Consider the following 18,992-nt stretch of genomic DNA (forward strand, 5'->3'; position numbering starts at 1 on the left):
ATTGGCAGTGTGTTCATTGTTAAATATGATCAATCATTGATGAAACACATTAAGGAAAACCTATGACAATTAAGAGTGACAATGACTGATGGCAACGCCAAGATGATACAAAGCTTTGTCCCTGATTTTGTATTCAGGAATTAAATGAGAAGATCAAGGTCAGAGCAAATACAGAGTGAGATAAAAATAAAAAACACATTACATTCTACGAATGAGAAGGACAATTTAGCTGTAAAATGATGCACATCTGTATTCATGCAAAGTACTTGTTTCAAAGAGAAATAATTGTCTGAAGGAGTGTAGGGTTAAGAGCATGAGCAGAACAACATGCTTTGTGTCTTCCTGTTCCGTAGGTGGTACTAATGTAAAGTTAGTGAATGAACATCAGGGAAAGTTAAGTTTGGCTGAAAACCCTATGCAGTTAAAGAGTTCTCTTTTCTGCACTCTTCCCATTTGGGCTTGACTTGTTCCTCAAAGAATTCTAAACAGTTTTTTACTGTGAATTATTCCAATAACTGTAAAAGCTAGACTTGTTTGAAAGAAGACAGTAAATGCTATTATCTGAGTATTTTCTCAATAGTCCCAATTTCACAGACAGATGTTTGTTTATATTAGAGGGAATTATCCCTTTTTGGGTTCAAGAGCGATACTGGACCTCCTCTAAATCTAATAAGCATTATTGTATTCCTTCAAAGAGACAAAAGACAGTAGGAGGTAAAACTGAATTCCGAATGTTTGTAAAGTACTGTAAACAAGGTCTTCGTGTTTCTGAGCAAATATTTTTAGCCAATAATTTAAATTTTCAAGCCTGTGTTACATCACACATTATTAGGGCCCTATCAAATTCACATTGCATTTGGGTCAATTTCACAGTCATAGGATTTTAAAAATGGTAAATGTCATGATTTCAGCTATTTAAATGTGAAAATTCAGGTGTTGTAATTTTCAGAGTCCTGGCCCAAAAAGGAGTTGTGGGAAGGGTCACAAGGTTATTGTAGGGAGGTTGTGGTACTGTTACTCTTACTTCTGCACTGCTGCCTTCAGAGCAGGGCAGTCAGGGTGCATTGGCTGCTGGCCGGGAGCCCAGATCTGAAAGCAGAGCTGCTGCCAGCACCAGTGCAGAAGTAAGGATGGCATGGTGTGGTATTATCACCCTTACTTCACCTCTACTGCCTTCAGAACTGGTCTCCCCCCATGAAATCTGTATAGTATAGGATAAAAGCACACAAAAGACCAGATTTCATGGGGGTGGAGGAGGGAAGACCAGATTTCACAGTCTGAGATGTGTTTTTCATGGCTGTGAATTTGGTAGAGCCCTAAACATTATACATGTAATTTCATTTTTATTATAAAATGAATTTTTTTTTTCATTTGAACCAAGCCTATCAGTGCTTTTCTGAGCTCTCTCTTGCTCTGCTGTTCCAGCAATTTTAGTTTTCCTTGTATGTGTTAATATATTCATAGCTGGTGCTTGAAGGTTATTATGACACATCACATTTAAAATAAAGGACTGATCATTTATATTATAAAAAAACATACAAAACCATATGGTTTTGATGTTACATTCAACAGACTTGAATATAAAATTATTGATCTTAAATGTACACAGTCACACTGTAGCAAGGCAAAGACTCACCACCGCGGCGCCTCCTGCTGGTCGTCTTGGAAATTAGCTCTCCAGCATACGGAGCGCCTCCCACTGGCCCTGTGACCCCTCCAGACCCCGGTGCCCTTTACCTTGGGGTGTTGCCCCCAGCAGTAACCCCTAATCCGGGTCTCCCCTCCTAGGGGAACCCACAACCCTCTATCCCCATATTGCTTCAGTGGCTACTGCCAGTCATCATCTAGCCCCCACTCACTGGGGCAGACTGCAGTCTGTAAACCACTCATCACTGGCAAGGGGGGTTTGGACCTGCTGCCTTCCCCTGCAGCCCAGTACCTCTCTTTAGGCCTTGCACAAGGCTTGCAGCCTGGGGAGTTGCCAGGCTGGAGCTCCCCAGCTCTTCTTGCCTTTCCCCAGCACTTCTCTACCTCTGGTACCCTGCTCCCAGGCAGCTAGGACCTTCTCTCTCCACTGCTAGAGAGAGACTGACTTAGCACCTGGCTCACAGCCCTTTTATGGCCCCAGCTGTGGCTGCGGCCTGATTGGGGCATGGCCCCAGCTGTGGCTGCGGCCTGATTGGGGCATGGCCCCAGCTGTGGCTGCTTCCCCATCAGCCTAGTCTTTTCTCTCAGAAGCAGGGTAACTGCCCCGCTACACACATACAATAAGATAGTCAAAATTGTGAAACTTGGGAGCCAAAAGTTAGGTACACAATAAGTGGCTTGATTTTCCGAGGGCCGAACACCCACAACTCCAACTCTCTTCAGCTGGCACGGAGTCCTCGGCACCTCTGAAAACATCAAGAGACCCAATTAGGCACCCAAGTTTGACAATACTGACCCTCATGTGCCTATATATACCTATATTTAATTACCAGCATGTACATTCATACAATCCTTGGGGCCTAATCCTGCAGCCTGTGTAAGGAATGCAGAACCAGGCACATGAGTTAACTCTTCAAGGTTCTGCCTGCCTTTGAAAATCATTTCAAAGAAAAGAAATGGGTACTCTTTGGACATCTTACATTTGCACGAGAACGCCAGAAAACTGGCTGAGCTTTTCAAAGAGAGAAGTTAGGCATCAAAATCCCACTGAATCCTAACTAGAGTTGGTTGCCTAAACATCTGATGGTCGCCATCATTGTAAGTATACGATGGTCTGGGATTCACAGTTGGTGATTTTATAATGAAGTCAATATTCAGTATTTACTATAATGGTATTGTCATAAATATAAAGGGAAGGGTAAACCCCTTTGAAATCCCTCCTGGCCAGGGGAAAGCTCCTCTCACCTGTAAAGGGTTAAGAAGCTAAAGGTAACCTCGCTGGCACCTGACCAAAATGACCAATGAGGAGACAAGATACTTTCAAAAGCTGGGAGGAGGGAGAGAAACAAAGGGTCTGTGTGTCTGTCTATATGCTGTTTTCTGCCGGGGATAGACCAGGAATGGAGTCTTAGAACTTTTAGTAAGTAATCTAGCTAGGTATGTGTTAGATTATGATTTCTTTAAATGGCTGAAAAAAGAATTGTGCTGAATAGAATAACTATTTCTGTCTGTGTATCTTTTTTGTAACTTAAGGTTTTGCCTAGAGGGGTTCTCTATGTTTTTGAATCTAATTACCCTGTAAGATATCCATCATCCTGATTTTACAGGGGGGATTTCTTTATTTCTATTTACTTCTATTTATATTAAAAGTCTTCTTGTAAGAAAACTGAATGCTTTTTCATTGTTCTCAGATCCAAGGGTCTGGGTCTGTAGTCATTTAGGCAAATTGGTGAGGCTTTTTACCAAACCTTGTCCAGGAAGTGGGGTGCAAGGTTTTGGGAAGTATTTTGGGGGGAAAGACGTGTCCAAACAGCTCTTCCCCAGTAACCAGTATTAGTTTGGTGGTGGTAGCGGCCAAACCAAGGACAACGGGTGGAATATTTTGTACCTTGGGGAAGTTTTGACCTAAACTGGTAAAGATAAGCTTAGGAGGTTTTTCATGCAGGTCCCCACATCTGTACCCTAGAGTTCAGAGTGGGGGAGGAACCTTGACATGGTGGCAGAGGTGGGATATTTTGTACCTTGGGGAAGTTTCATGTCAAGGTGGGGTCCTTGCAGCCCAACGGGAGAGGGCTGATGACAGAGAAGTTTCCCCAGGGTGGAGAGAGCAGGTAACAGGGCAGCATTGGGTAAAAAGGGAGGATCAGAGGTGAGGACGAGGAGAACGCCCAGGTCTTCTAGCGGCTCTAGGGGGACAAACACCCCCCCCCCACCGCCAGGCCCTTCTCCACCGCCTCCTGGGCGGCAGCCTCCAAAGCTAAGAAAAAAAACTACCTTCCCATACATTTTGGAGGCCGCCACAATAGCCATGGGTCCTACCACCTTCGCCAGCGCCTGCACATATCAATTTTAGTGCATCTAACTCGTTAAGATGGCAGAGTGTTTTCATCTGTCAGTCAATTCCTTTTCTTTGACTTCAAGTGATTCAGTGTAGAGAAGTTACTTTCACAAATGTAAGCGCTTCCAAACATAGAACAGTTTCGACAACCACTTTTTCAGATTTGGGAAACAGGACTCTGAAGCAGTTTCCAAAACTGAATATCACTTTCAGGGGCTGCACCCAAGAAAAAAAATCAGCCTGCAGTTTGCAGATACTGTTGCAATTCAGAAGGCTGGTCATTGACAACAGCTGCAAGTGGATCATTAAAAAAGATCAGATGAGGCTGAAAACTTGTAAAATTTGTTGATATTAAGCATCATTTCAACATCAGTAGTGTACCTGCTAAACTGACTTGCATTTGTGCCATGCTGCATGCAAGTGCAGCATGTTGTAAAGTGGACAAAATCCAAATGCAACAGCTGAGTCTTTTGAAAAGTGCACCTTTGCTTCTGAAACTATCCAAGTGATCAATGAGGTCTGACAAGTCTGGTCCATGCCTTGCAATTGCAGATTCCAATAATTTAGAGGTTCGTTTGTCGATAAAAAATACCATATTGAAAAGAAAAATGGAATATTCCAGCTTTTCCAGGAACATCTCAGTATCAAAACTTGCAGTGTTTTTCAGAAAAGCAATTATCTCTTTGAAGTGCAAGAAACTTCTCAAAAAGCATTTATCACAGTTCAGCCATCACACTTTGCATCCACTTCTTTGAGAAAAGCCACAAATCTGTGAAGATACAGTGATGTGTTGCCACTTCCAATCAAGTTTGTAACTCAACCAGGTTCATGTTGAAACCTGACCTTTAGTTCACTCACAGCAGGTGTTCCATCTGTAACAACAGCCACCAACTTTTCCCCCCAAATCCTCCCAACTCCTGGTCAGACACAGGAGTCGTCGACCTGGACTGTAGGTTCAGAAAAACGGCCAAGCTGAGGGCTGCCATGAAGCTCCAAGGCGAGCAAATCCGCCAATAAGCGCAAGACCCACCAAGGTAGAGCAGGAACTTTGTCACAGAACTTAAGTGACACTTTTTTAATATGACAGCTATTCAATTATTTTGAGTTTGTTTACACCTATAGTTGTGTCAAAATGTACTCAGCAGCACATTAAAAAGGATACTCTCAAACTGAAACACTAACAGAGTGTATGAATGGCACGGGACTTCTATTTATTTAGGTGAGGGATTTGTGGAGAACTATGTATGGAAGCTTCCCTTCACTTCTAACTTATCACAAAAAGAAAAGGAGGACTTGTGGCATCTTAGAGATTAACCAATTTATTTGAGCATGCCGATTAAGTGAGCTGTATCTCACGAAAGCTTATGCTCAAATAAATTGGTTAGTCTCTAAGGTGCCACAAGTCCTCCTTTTCTTTTTGCGGATACAGACTAACACGGCTGCTACTCTGAAACCTAACTTATCAGAAGCATTTTTCCCTCTGAAGGTGCTTCTCTCCGGTGTTCACTGTATACAGCATCTATTGAGCTGCCCAGCTCATGTGTTTAAAAAATTAGCTCAGAAGTACTGGACAAGTAGGACTTCAGTAAGCTCGTGTTTTGAGATAGGTTAATTTTGGGCGAGATTGTAACCCTTACAGTGTGTGCACTCAAGCAAGGTGTAAGCCACTCTCTTGTGCTTGCTTCCCACAGGCCTCAATTCAACAAGGAACTTAATGCAATACAGAACTTTCAGCATGTGAATAATGTCAATGACTTCAGAGACTTGTTGCCTAAGTAGCTGGGGGTACAGGTGGGAAAGAGAGGGAAACAAAGAGGAAGCCACTGCTGCCAGGCAGCTACTTTGCCTCCTGCACAGGTTTGTGCTCCTTACCCCTTTCCACAGATTGGTCAGCACAGCTGAGCCAGTGCAGAGAAAGAAAAACCTGAGCCAGGAGACAGACTGGCACAGATTACTCTTCCCATGGAACAAGGGGGAAGCAGGGACCAAACTGTGGCATGACTCTCTTAATTCAGTCCCTGCTGTGCTTCAGGGGCAGTACAGCTATGCAGTCCCCCTCACTTGGCAGGCTATGAGATTATAATCCAGGCCCTTGTGCTTTAGATAAAAGTGCATTTATCAAGTAACACAGAATACCTAAACTAAAACCAAAATGTGCTTTTTACTTAAGGGAATGAATTTCTTCAGTGTTTCCATATGGAAACAAGAAAAAACAAATGAATACATTACAAAACAGCACCTTCTGCATTTGACTATATTTCCATGTTCCTTTTGGTCCCCCCAGTTCTCATTGCCTCATCTTTGAGAGTTTTTATTTTTATTAGCTGGCCCTCAATTTTTTATTCACTTTCCTCTCATTCTCACTTCTTCTGTCCCCTTTTAACTTCATTCTACTACATTCCAGCTAGTAAAAACAAAGTCTATCAAAGGCAGAAGACACAACAAGAACAGGAAGCAAAGAACAAAAAACAACAAAAAAAACAACTAGTGTTTTGATGCTGAGATTAAAGTTTCAATAACGCTAAGAAAAAAAGCCTGTCAGAATTAAACTGCCATTTTAAAGAATAGATTATTAGGATTGTGCCATCTGTTATTCCAAATGCCTGTGTTTTTTGTAGTCCTCATTCCTGTAACTCAGTCTTCACTCCTGTAAAGCATCACTAGCAATCAGCTTTTCAAGCTCCTCTGACAGACTCTATTCTGTAGATTTCAAAGTTGGACTAAGAAAGAAGGAATTCCTAAAGCAGTTCACTTCCTGCAACACTCAGGAGACAAAGTCCAGATCAGCTACTCCAGGTTATCAGATCATTTCACACTTACAAGCATCAGTCCTGCACTCACTGAAGTCAGTGGAAATCTTTTAACTGACTTCCATGGAACCAGGATTAGGCACACAGAATGCTGACAGCAATGGATATAGAATAGTAGATATTATTTGTATTAGGTAACCACTTCTCTAAATCTTATACCTTTCAGGGATGGGTGAATCAAAAACACTTTCCAAACATTGGCCATCTTTTCAGCTAATATACATCCTATTGAGTATCTACCTCAGTCTGATGCTTTGAAGATGAATATTTACAAAGAGCAAATACAAGAGGGGTGTGAATACAGGAGACATGAATGTTTGAGAAATTGAATAGTTGTTGGTGGATTTTTAAAAACTATTCACTGAACTTTAGTTTTGATGCTAAAGGAGGCTCGTCTGAGATAAATTTGCAATGAGAACCTACCTACACAAAAAGGGACACCACCACTGTGGCCAGATCTATGGTACAAGTACACTGATGCCACAATAGCTGAATGCACCAGATCCCCAGGGGTGGTGAACATTGGCATTGTCACTTCACTAACTTCAGTGAAAGTATGCTGATTTGCACAGGCTGAGGATCTGACCCCTAGAGTACATTCATTCCCCTGCCCCTCCTCCCCCCCCCCCCAGAAAAAAAAGGAAATAACCCACTCTCTCTGGAATCCAGAGATTTCTGCCTGCTCAAGAGTGAAGATTCAGTAATTAAATTTACTGCTGTTTCATCCAACTATTGATGGGGAAAGAGCCAATTCTTTATCATTCCTGTAGACAATGGGCCAAGATCTGAATCCAGTTACACTTGGGCAATCTCCTTGACAAAGGAGTCTTTCCATCTTCTTTTAGTCATGACAACTCTTCCCCCACCCCCGTATTTTCTTTCCTTTCACCCTCCTTCTCCCTGACACCCAGCTGTATGAAGATTAATAGGTGCAGTTGTTTACATACCTGTAACAGAGTGACCTTCAAGGTGATTATGAAATGGGAGTCAAGAGCTCTTTCCTCTTCATTAGCTTTATCTTCCAGCTGATCTGTCTTTGCTACAGTTAGCTTTGTTTTAGTACAGCTGTTATAGTCTCTCTTACTTCCTTTACCTTTTAACACAGAACTGGTATTTTATATAATATATAGAGTCCCTCCCTTCTCAGAGAAGAATACACCTTTTTATTTCTGACTGGGGGCACTGAATGTGCATCACTCTCTGGGGCAACTCTGCCATATGCCACGAGTAAGTTGGTAGGTCACACTACCAAATAAAACTAAAGTTTGGATCTTTTCCCCTGGAAAACGTGACATTTTAATTATAAAGGCACTGGACATGAAGGGCCAAACATTTTGTGGTTTCAGGGTACTTATACCACAGATCTGGCCAGTGTTATTGTCACACTGTTTGTGCAAGTTCTCATCTATGTATTCTTAAAATATTAAGTTATTTGGTGTTATGAAGGGGAGATAATACAAACAGGCTATGGTGCATGAGAGCACTCACCAGTATGTACATATCCCTACACAGGTTACATAGAACACCCCAGTATATTTACATGCCCTTACAATAAGTATTTCTCCGATTAGCAAAGCTATTTTCAAGGGTAATACTTAATGAGGTCAATTAATTACTGTTGGTACAAAGGGCTGCAAAATTGCATATCCTGCACCATTCAGGCTAATGAGCCACAAGGGGGAGTGTATCTTTAATTTCTGGCCCAAGCACCATAAGAGCCTCCTCAACAGAGGCTTCCTGGGGTATAACCACGTCAGTGCATTTTCTGGTTAACCCCTCCCCACCTAGCACTACCACTGCACTGACAGGCTGTTGGCCCCACCCGAATGAAGCAGATTGTGGGAATATCATACAGACTTTCCATCACAAGGGTTATCATTGGTAAAAATCAAGCCCATTCTATTTTATTTGGGGCGGGGGGGGGGTGAGAGGACAGCAACTCATGGTCTGAAGAGTAATTCTCCAAAAGTGGTTGTGGACAAGTTCTCATGACCACATATCAATCCATGACGATTTTTCATATCTAACCATGTATTTTTATTATTTGTGTATCAGTGTTTACAGGGCAGTTTGACACGGCTCACATATGCAGTTTGAATTGAAAATGGATCCTTTCAATAGCAGAAAACAGTCAAATTCCAGCTCTGTGTAAAGAGCCAGTCTAAGGTGGGAGTCTTGAGCGGTGTCTGCAGGTCTTGGGAGCAGCAAACCAGACATTTTCAAAGAACTAATAGGGTGATCCATGAACAAAACAGCACTGGAGCACCTAGAAGCCTTAAGATTGGACTTTCAGATCACACCAAAAGTTTCGGTTGAGGTGGCAGACAGCTAAACTCTCTTAAGGTGTTATTTTTGGTTTGTTTTAACTCAGCAAATCCGATCTGGAGTCACAATGTTATACAGGAGATCAGACTATATGATACAATGGTCCCTTCTGGCCTCAAAATCCATGAGACAATAACCATGGAATCCCCTCTGCCAAATTTACAACATCAGTTTTCAGAGCAAAACTTCACTGTAAGCTATCAGTCTTATTGATGACTGATGTTCTGGTTCCACTTCCGCCCATTCTTAGGCATCTGTCATTTCCAATGCCTGCATGAGAGGGTGTCAGATTAGCCCAGCCTGATCCTCCTCTATTCCTGCCTTCATGGATGGATGGGAAGGGGGCTACTCCCAACCCAAAATAAGGGGAGAAGCAAGAGGGGGCCTTGTACAGCTTATTATATTGGAGCAAATACCTTAGAGGGTAATGGCTTTCGGCAACTTAACACTCCTTGCAGGCTAACTAGGTTAGCGGGAGGGAGACTGCTCAGGGTCAGTTTTGTTTTCTTCTAGCACACACGATGGGGGTTTTCCTTTCTACCAGAAGCTGAAGGACTCATTCTGAAATGAGTTCAAGGAACTTGAAAATACAATATTTTATGGGAGGAAGGAAAAGGCAAGAGAAAGTACAAAAATACACTTTGTAATTTCATTTGTTGTTTTAGACAGGCTCCTTTTTGGAGCCGATGAAAACAACCCCACAGAAAACAGAGCTGTGACGCAGTGTATAATTAGCTCTTGCTGAGAGCATAACAACAACATTGCCTCTGCATTCCCAGGGCACAGCCAGTATCGCTTATTAACAGAAGAGAGATTTGTTGCTATAAGCAGCAGCATCCCCTCTTCATAAATTCACAGGTAATCTTTTGTTGTTGTGGTTGAAGCATCTATGCCTGTGCAAGCTTTATGTTGCTTATAAAAATAGTTTTTATTAGTCTATCCTCAGTGAAGGTCAAAGAAAAGATAAGCTTGGAGACTGAAGTCTTTTAAATGAAGACAGTATACATCACAAAATGTTACAATACATGTCTGTGGTAGAAACCTTGACCTGGCTTTGGGGGTTTAGAAATAATTCACTCTATATGCTAGACTTTACCGAAGCCTTTTCTGACCCAGACCATAAAGCCATTTATTCCAGTAAATTGAGATGGTTTCCTAGTATGGACTATTTTCCACAAGAGACTACACTGCGACCAAACTTATTTTATGTAAGAATCCAGGGGAAGACTTGACAGGCTGTGAAAGGGAAAAGGCTTTATCCATTGCAACTTGCCTGTGCAGTTGTCTAACTACGAGTTGCAGATTACAAGGGCAGGAAAAGGGAATTCTAGTCAAATGCAATGAAATGTCTTGATTGTATGAAATAGGGTTTGGTTTGTTCTTTGGGGTTTTTTTGAGCATTCTACAAAAAAAGGAATAAAATGCTGTTTGTCTTTAGGAATGTTACCTACATGTCAAATGGTCTCCAAGGAACAGTCACTTAATATACCCAGTAAATTTATTTTTGGTGGGGGTCGGGGGAGAGAGTCAGGCTCATAATTACCCCCAGTGTGTTAATATATGAAAAACAGCAGAAGAGTGTTGATTGATTGCTGTGAATTTCTGGCAGCTGTAGCTTTTGAAGCATGAAATACATTAGCATTGTCTCCTAATGTCTTTGATAATTGTTCTGAGTTGATGCCTGTCTTCTGAACTAGGCCTATTATTTATTCACAAAGAAGTTAGTGGCTGTAAAAATTAAGCATGTAGTAAATAGAATGACCTCTATTTCTTCAGGAGAATGACATTTCTACAAAGGACAACAGAAGAAATAACTTACACAGTTAGTAATTGATACAGGTCTAATTTAATCTGCATTGTCCAAATACCTTTGCCCTTTACAGCTTAACTGTAACAAGCTCCTGGTTGAATTTATTGCATCATTAGCCATCCAGTATAACGGTGTTTTTGGTGTAAGAAAGTCCGACAGTGAAATATCGACACTGTTTAAAGGAATGTTTCTGTGATATGGTGTCTGGTTTGTAAGGCACAATGGATCACTTTAAGTCGCTGTCTGGAAAGGACCTTAAAATAATAATAAATAACTTCACACAGATGCTCAAATGCCACACTTAGGAACGTACATAGCACACCTCAAACATAACTGATCAAAGGAAGATAGCAAAGTATGTTTATTCCACGTAATAGAGGGGAGAAAAAGAATGTTGATAAGGAAAGATTCGTAAGACAACGCACCTGTCCAAATGATAAAGAAAGGACTCCAGCATTCAGAGCTTTATCATCTGCTACTATTTATATTGACTGGTTCTAGGCACAATGGCAAAGAACAGGACACATTGTGCTAAGTGCTGTACAAACACATAACAAAATGGGCCCTGCCCCAAGGAGTTTACAGTCCAAGCATAATACAAGAGGCAACAGATGGTAAGAGAAACAGGACAAACAAACAGGGGTGTAAAAGTAAACAATGAGACAATGATAGGCGGGGGTCTTAGCGCACTTGCAGTAAGATTCATTTTTTGTAGGCATCATGGCAATGGAGTTTTGAGGAGGGATCTGAGGGATGATGAGGTATCTTTGTAGATGTTTAAGGGTGTGGGACAACTCTGGAGAAAGCACAAATTTTGTTTGAAGATTTAACCAGTGGGCAGTGGAGGCTGGCATCATTGTCCGATTGCAGGTGAGCAGACAGCTCGAGAGCAAGGCAGCTTGGCAGTATGGAAACAGACTCTGAAGGACCTTGAAAGTGAATACAAGCAGCTTATGGCAGATGTCAGAGAAGGGGTAGTCAGTGGAGGGATTCAAAGAGAATAAGGATGACAGGGTCAAAGCAATGGTCTAGGAAAAGGATTTTAGCAGCAGCATTCTGAATGAATGAAGGAGCAAGATTGTATTTGTCAAGGCCAGAGAGAAGGATGTTGCAGTAAATCAAGACACAGGACGATGAGAGCTTGGATGAGAGTTTTAGTTGTGTGCATAGATAGGAAAGGACATATCTTAGAGCTGCTAGGCTGAAAGAATCAGCAAGATTTAGATATAGCCTGGATGTGAGGACTTGTTATTTATGAAGAATTCTACAAAAGCACTCAAACAAAATGGAGAAGCTAGAACAGGTTTATAGGATTTCAAGAAAGGCACAGGTGGCAATAAAAAGCAAGAGCAGATACCACTGCTCCTTTTATGGTACGAGTAATAGAAGGTGGCTGAAGGGCTAACGGCAACAAGTACATCAACAGTCAATGTAGTAAGTGGCAGAATTAGCTGCAGTGACATTAACTACTCTCCCTTGATTTTGATTCAGTCTGTGCAAAGAAACCCTCCTCCTAAGAGTAATACTATAGGAGTTGATGAGCCAGGCCTTTCTCCCACTATGACGTGGAATATACATTAGCATCAGAAAGATCACACACAGAGTATCCACTGGAGAAGTAGAAATAACAATCACTGAATCCCCTAAATAGGCAGAAGCTATCTTCCACATGATTTTGAATTGGCCTTAGCCCGTGTTACTGTTGGTTTGTAAGTCTAATGGTATGTCTTCACTGCACAGTTGACCTAGGCTCTAACCTTCCTTCTGTCCACAAAGAACTGACCTGAGCATGAACTAGCAGGTCTGGCTGGGGCACTAGGCTAAAGATTGAGTACTGCTTTCACTCAGGCTGGCACCCTACCCACTGTACAGTCAGAATAGATCACTCAAGTACTTATAGTTCTGCAATGCCTTCCCACAATTCCCTCTGAGAGCCCAAACAGACAAGTTCTCTCACAAATCACTAGGGAAGAATCATAGACCAACGCAATTTATTGTAGCACTAACAACCACTGTGCAAGACTCAACAGGTTTCAAATCCAGGCCCACAGAGCTGCCAGGCATCAGACCTCTCCATACCCTCACCCAGTGGCAGCTGTAAGCAGCTCACACTCCACTATCAATGACTCTCTGTTGACAGACAACAGGAAGTCCAGCCTCAAGGCCCCTGATTGGATCCCCACCATATATAAACCTAAGGGGCATTCCAAAAAGTGTCTAGGCAAGAGTGTGGATCTCCTGTAGCTGCCATAACCATTCCTGCTAATACTCCAGGCTTTGACCTCTGCTTAATTTGGACATTGAGTCCAATTTCAGGAGTGGGTCAGGAGGCAGACTTTGATCTTTGGTATCGACCCCAGCCTGGAACTCTGCTATGAACTTCTCTGCTACTCTCAGCTTTGAGTTTTACCCTGCTCTGAACCTGACACATGGGATGTGCCCCTAGAAGTCCTAGCAACCACACATGGATGAGTGCAGGCACCAGTGAGGAAAAATTGTCTTTACAGAGTGTCTGCTCACACCTAGGCTCAGCTAAACCCAGGTACCAATCACCCCAGTTAATGACAACAAAGATATACCTTAGTAGAGGATGCATTGCTGATGCAGGGACACGTAACAGGCAGTTTTGAAATAATGATGCAGATGTTCCTGCAACCACACTGGAAAGTAAAACTTTCAGAGACGGAATAGGCCTTTTCTAATAGTTGTCTAATAGTTTAAAATTAAGGATCGTTGAGGGGCAATGCCAGGGGAAGTAACCTTAATGGCTCTAGCCCATGCTTCTTGGGGGGGAAATCACTGAAATCAATTAACAGGGTAGATTAGATGGAGGACTGCTCTGCACTGGGAACTTACAGTAGCATAGCTAAGTCTTTCAGCAGTGTGAAAAATCCATACCCCTGAAAGATGGATATACCAACCTAACTCCCACCATATAGACAGTGCTAGGAAGAATTCTTCTATCAACTTAGCTATCATCTCTTGGCGGAGTGAATTACCTGTGCCAATGGGAGAACTCCTCCATCAGCATCGGTAGTGCCCACTAAAGCACTACAGCAGTGCAGCTGCACCGCTGTGGCATTTTATGGGTAGCCATAACCTGAGAGAACCAGATTGAGAGTCACGCAGCCACAGCCAGAATCTAGGCTGTGCTAGGAGAATGTAAATTGGGGCAGTTGCGTTCCTATAATTTAAGGCAAAATTATAGCTTAGGTTGTAGTCAAACATAAGAAATATGGGCATAGGCGGTTTTAAAAATCCTTTTTTCCCTCCAGTGCTTTGTTCCAATTACTAAATAAAACACACTGTTTTAAGCAGACTATTGGTCAATATCTCACAGGTTGCATGTTCCCAAGGGGAGGAAATGCAAGTTCCTCAAATTCATTTGGATCTGCAGGATGATAAACTATTGGTATACAGGACAGCATTCCTGGGTCCCAATCTACAAGTGGAAGAAACATGTGAGAGCTAACAGCAAGAAGCTGAACTCCTAAAGGGGTGCACTTGGAGAAATCAGAAAGACCACAAAGTTAGATGCAAGTTATCTATGATTTGCCAAACAGACACTGGGCTAGATTTTGAACCCTCTATTCATACTACTAAGCAGCTACTCACATGAGTAGTGCCCCTGGAGTCAGTGGGACTATGTCTCTGTCAATACCTGCTCATTAATGTAAAGAAGGGTTTTAAAAAAATCAATCCCATAGGAATTTGTCTTTGCCACAGACACCACCATCTTTCCACACTGAGAGCAAGGCCGGCATTCAGAGCCCTGCACCTGCTCCTTTTGAAGTCACAGGGGCCAAATCTTGGTCCCCAGTTTGTCTATTTTTCACTGGTCCCAGTACAAAGAAGCCATCAAGTTGATGAATCTAGCTAAGAGTTGCCCTGGAATAAGGGAGTCCTTGGGTGCTGTTGTAGCAGCTCCTGTCCCATTATCCTTCCCAGCCCCGCCAGCATAGAGGGCAAGATTAGGAAAAAAGGGGCATTGTCAGCATACCGTTACATTCCAGAGATCTTCAGCTGCTTGAAAGTCCTTACGGACAACTGGCATCGGGTGGGATTTAGAGCCGGCCTGGTGCTGCCTCAAGTTGTACCAGGTAGAAGTGGCTTTCAGCTGCCTTTACACAGAGCCCTTTTGAGCTGTGCCAGGTGCAAGAAAGTCAGCCCCAAAGATGTGGCCCATGGGAGATTTGTCATTGATTTCAATGGAGCAGGTCGGAGCCCTAGTCTCCTGTTCTCTCACATACAGAAAAATTAAGCAATTTTCCTTAAGTGCACTTATGCAACTACCCTAAACATTAAGCTTTGTTCATTTAGTAGAAGAATAGATACTGAAAAGAAAAAAGCATCCAGTATCTGTAAGCAGGACATGGTTGGAGTTGCATGGATGTTGCTGATGCAAAGGCAATGAGCAAAGACCTACAATACCTTATGATAGTGCAACAAATGATTCTGGAGAGAACTAAAATAACTGAAACAGACATTCAGGGAAAAATAAAAGCATGTAGAGACTCCTCTTCCCCCCACCTTGCTCTTTTTTTAAATTAACAGTTGGGCCTGGAGAGCTGTAACGTACACTGCAATTCACCCATCTCCATTAGTTCATTTATCTTTGGGTGGGGATGTTTTTTCTCCTCCCTGCCCCTTTGTTCCTATTGGGCTTAAATTTACCCTTTAACTTACTTTCTTATCTATGATTGTTTATTTTTTATAAAATTAAGATTATGAGGCAAAATATCAAATGGATTTAATCAACTGTTACACTTTATCTGCTGCATGTCACAGGTTTGACAGTTGCAAGAAATATCAAGACTTTATTATATAAAATATAAACACAAAGCTTTTCCAGATAAAGGATCCAATACTTCAAAGCCAAATGGGATTTTGTATGAGCAAGGGACAGCATCAGCCTAAAAGTATTATTTAAGAATATTTTCCTTAATCCAGAAAGTAATGTTCTCTTATTCAATAAGATACAGAAAAGAATAAGAGTGCATAATGAAATTTAACAGATATGTTTAGTACCAGGGGCTTGATTCTGATCACATTTACTCTGGTTTAACATCAATGTAACTCCATTGACTTCAGTGGATTTACTCTGGAGTGCAAGCATGATCAGAATCAGGCCCTGTGGCAATCGTAGAACAAGTGTGCAATAAAACTCTACCAAAGACACTGTACTGTACTTTACATCACTAACTGAAAACTAATTATAACTCTCGGTTCCTAATAGCCTAACAGGCTTATTATCCCAAATCACTTTAAAATGACAAAATAAACAAAACCAAAACACTGGTCTTCTCCTGCCTTTATCTGCATTTAACAGCATTACACACAGATTCAGTAAAATATATTTACAAGTGTTGTGACCAGTTATAAAATGTTGACAGTACAGAGTGTTTATGTACTGTAGTGTAGTAAAATTGTCCCCCTGTTAACTCTAAATCAGTCTCTGAATAGGTATTGGTGCTTTTTCAGCTATAGCGGAGCTCAAAAGAAAATGTCATCTGTGATGTCTGTAGCAGCATTTCTGCAATGAAGAATGTCATGGCTGAATTGACACATTCTATTAAGGTATAAACTTACCCGATTTGGTATAACTGAATTCTCAAGACAGATCATATTTTTGTAAGATAGTCTTTTTGTTTTTTTTTTAAATGAAAAAAATCAAGAATTGTAAACTTCAGTTTGATTAATATACAGTGTCATCTACACACAGCAGCCATATCAGCTCATGCTGTTATCTCATCAGATCTCATAAAACAAAGCAGTGCCAGGACTTGTTAGTATCTGGTAGAGAGACATAGAAATACCTGCCTGCTGCAGGATTTGGCCTTGTTGATTTAGCAGGTGTATTCCTCTGAGTCAGTACTAAACCAGTGCCACAGTAGGTTGCGTGGGATCACAATACTGTGCGAGATGCCACCTTTTGGATGAAGAATTGACCACTTGTGTTGTTGAAAAATCCCACAATGCTTTTAGCAGGACAGGCATTATCTAGAACTGTGAGATACACACGAGTTCAGGTTTGCAAGGGTTCATGCACATCTACCTTTTTCAGTTTCGATTCATGGGTACGTGTCTTTCCTTTGCTCGCTTTGGACAAATCAAAGATTTCAAAGACAAACAAAACCATCAAGTTTCACTTAGGCTCGGTCTACACTACAAAGTCTTACTGGCAGAGTTACGTTGGCTAGTAGTATGAAAAAACCACACCCCCTAGCTGACACAGCTGTGCTTGCAAAAACCATGTTAGTATAGTCACATCTATCCAGAAGAGTGTTTCCCCCCCCCCCCCCAGCATACAAGAGTCACTGGGGGAAGTGGTGTAGCGATGCCAGAACCTCTTTTGCTGACATATGCTGTGTCTCCATTAGGGGGCTTTGCTGCCACGACTATAGCAGCATAACTATATCTGCAGAGGTTATTAATGGGCTGTGCTTTAACTACCCCATCTAGACCTTGCTGGAGCACTCTAAAATGGACCTGTTTCCTGTGAACTACATGAATGTAAATTAGGTATCTTCTAGAGTGCAAAACACACCCCTCTATGGCACTTTGAAACTAAGGGCTTGTCTGCACAGCACCAGCACACTGCAGTCGTGATCTTAAAAGTCCATAAATGAGCACAGGTTCACAAACCTTACCGCAGCTTTTGGCAAGCAAGGGTTAGACTCTGCCTAGCTCTAGATTTTATCCATGTTTCCTGGTCATATTTCAATCTAGTAATTATATTCCACCTACTTAAATATGCTCTACAATGGCAATTAAACCAAATATTCCTTCCATTCTGCCTTGCACTGCTCTTTAGTGTTGATGTGGTTTGATATCCACCACATTTCTTCCCAGCAAGGCAAAATTTAAGTAATGGGTTAAGCAATCCTGTACTATATATAACTACAGTGGAACCTCATTCAGTTACAAATACCACAGGAATGGAGGTTGTTTGTAACTGAACAAAATGTTATGGTTGTTCTTTCAAAAGGTTACAACTGAACATTGACTTAATACAGCTTTGAAACTTTAATATGCAGGAAAAAAAAGCTTCTTTTAACCATCTTAGTTTAAAATGAAAGTGCAAAAACAATTTCCTTACTTTTTAAAAAAGGATTGACCTTTCCCTTTTTTTAGTAGTTTATGTTTAACAGTGCTGTATGTGTTTTGAATTTTTTGTCTCTGCTGCCACCTGAGTGAGTACTTCCGGTTCCACATGAGGTGTGTGGTTGACTGATCAGTCTGTAATTCTGATGTTCTAATGTATAGGCCCTGATCCTACAATCCCATTAGAGAAGGCTAACTGCTGTACCAAGCCCCATTAACTTAAGGACTCCAGTCGTGCAAGGTCTTGCCTGCACAGTCCCAATCAGCCACATAGTATGTAAAATATGCTGAGCTCTTGGGTATTTATAAAAAGAAAAGGAGTACTTGTGGCACCTCAGAGACTAACCAATTTATTTGAGCATAAGCTTTCGTGAGCTACAGCTCACTTCATCGGATGCATCCAAAAGCTTATGCTCAAATAAATTGGTTAGTCTCTGAGGTGCCACAAGTACTCCTTTTCTTTTTGTGAATACAGACTAACATGGCTGTTACTCTGAAACCTGGGTATTTATAAATATTGCTCATGAACAAATGAATTAGTTTTCAAAGGAACAAATCTCCTCCAAATCTCTTGCAACAATTTGGTTATGGGACTCATAGTTCCTGAAACTTAGGACAAATACTTCATGTCCTTATTGCTGTGACCTAAACAGACAAAGTCCACATTTAAGTCTTATGAAATCTGTTTAATAGCATATGTATACTCTACCTTGTAGAAGCAATGAGATACTCTACTACATCTCAACTAATGCGAGAGCATTGCTGATAAGGAGGTGGCTCATCAGAAAAGAAATTTCTGATGATCAAATGAAATTTTTTATATTATGTATTATGTTGAACAAACAAATATGGGGCTACTTTTAGATGAGCATACAAAGAATTGCCTCCAAAGTTAAGGCTTGTACTTGTGAGATTGTTTTAGTCAACAGAAATTGTTCATTGTCCATTTAGAATTTAA

At 41.5% G+C, this 18,992-nt stretch overlaps 1 long non-coding RNA gene across 1 annotated transcript in view; it reads left to right on the plus strand.

Annotated features, from left to right (window-relative positions):
• Positions 1-9,913: 9,913 nt before the first annotated feature.
• Positions 9,914-18,992, plus strand: part of LOC140916887 (uncharacterized) — a 92,195-nt gene continuing 83,116 nt past the window's right edge. The window contains exon 1 of the long non-coding RNA XR_012160680.1: positions 9,914-9,978. This is a non-coding gene — a long non-coding RNA (uncharacterized lncRNA). The remainder of the gene's footprint in view (positions 9,979-18,992) is intronic.

The sequence above is a fragment of the Lepidochelys kempii genome, chromosome 9 (genome assembly GCF_965140265.1).
Source record: "Lepidochelys kempii isolate rLepKem1 chromosome 9, rLepKem1.hap2, whole genome shotgun sequence".
In the NCBI taxonomy this organism is placed as follows: Eukaryota; Metazoa; Chordata; order Testudines; family Cheloniidae; genus Lepidochelys; species Lepidochelys kempii.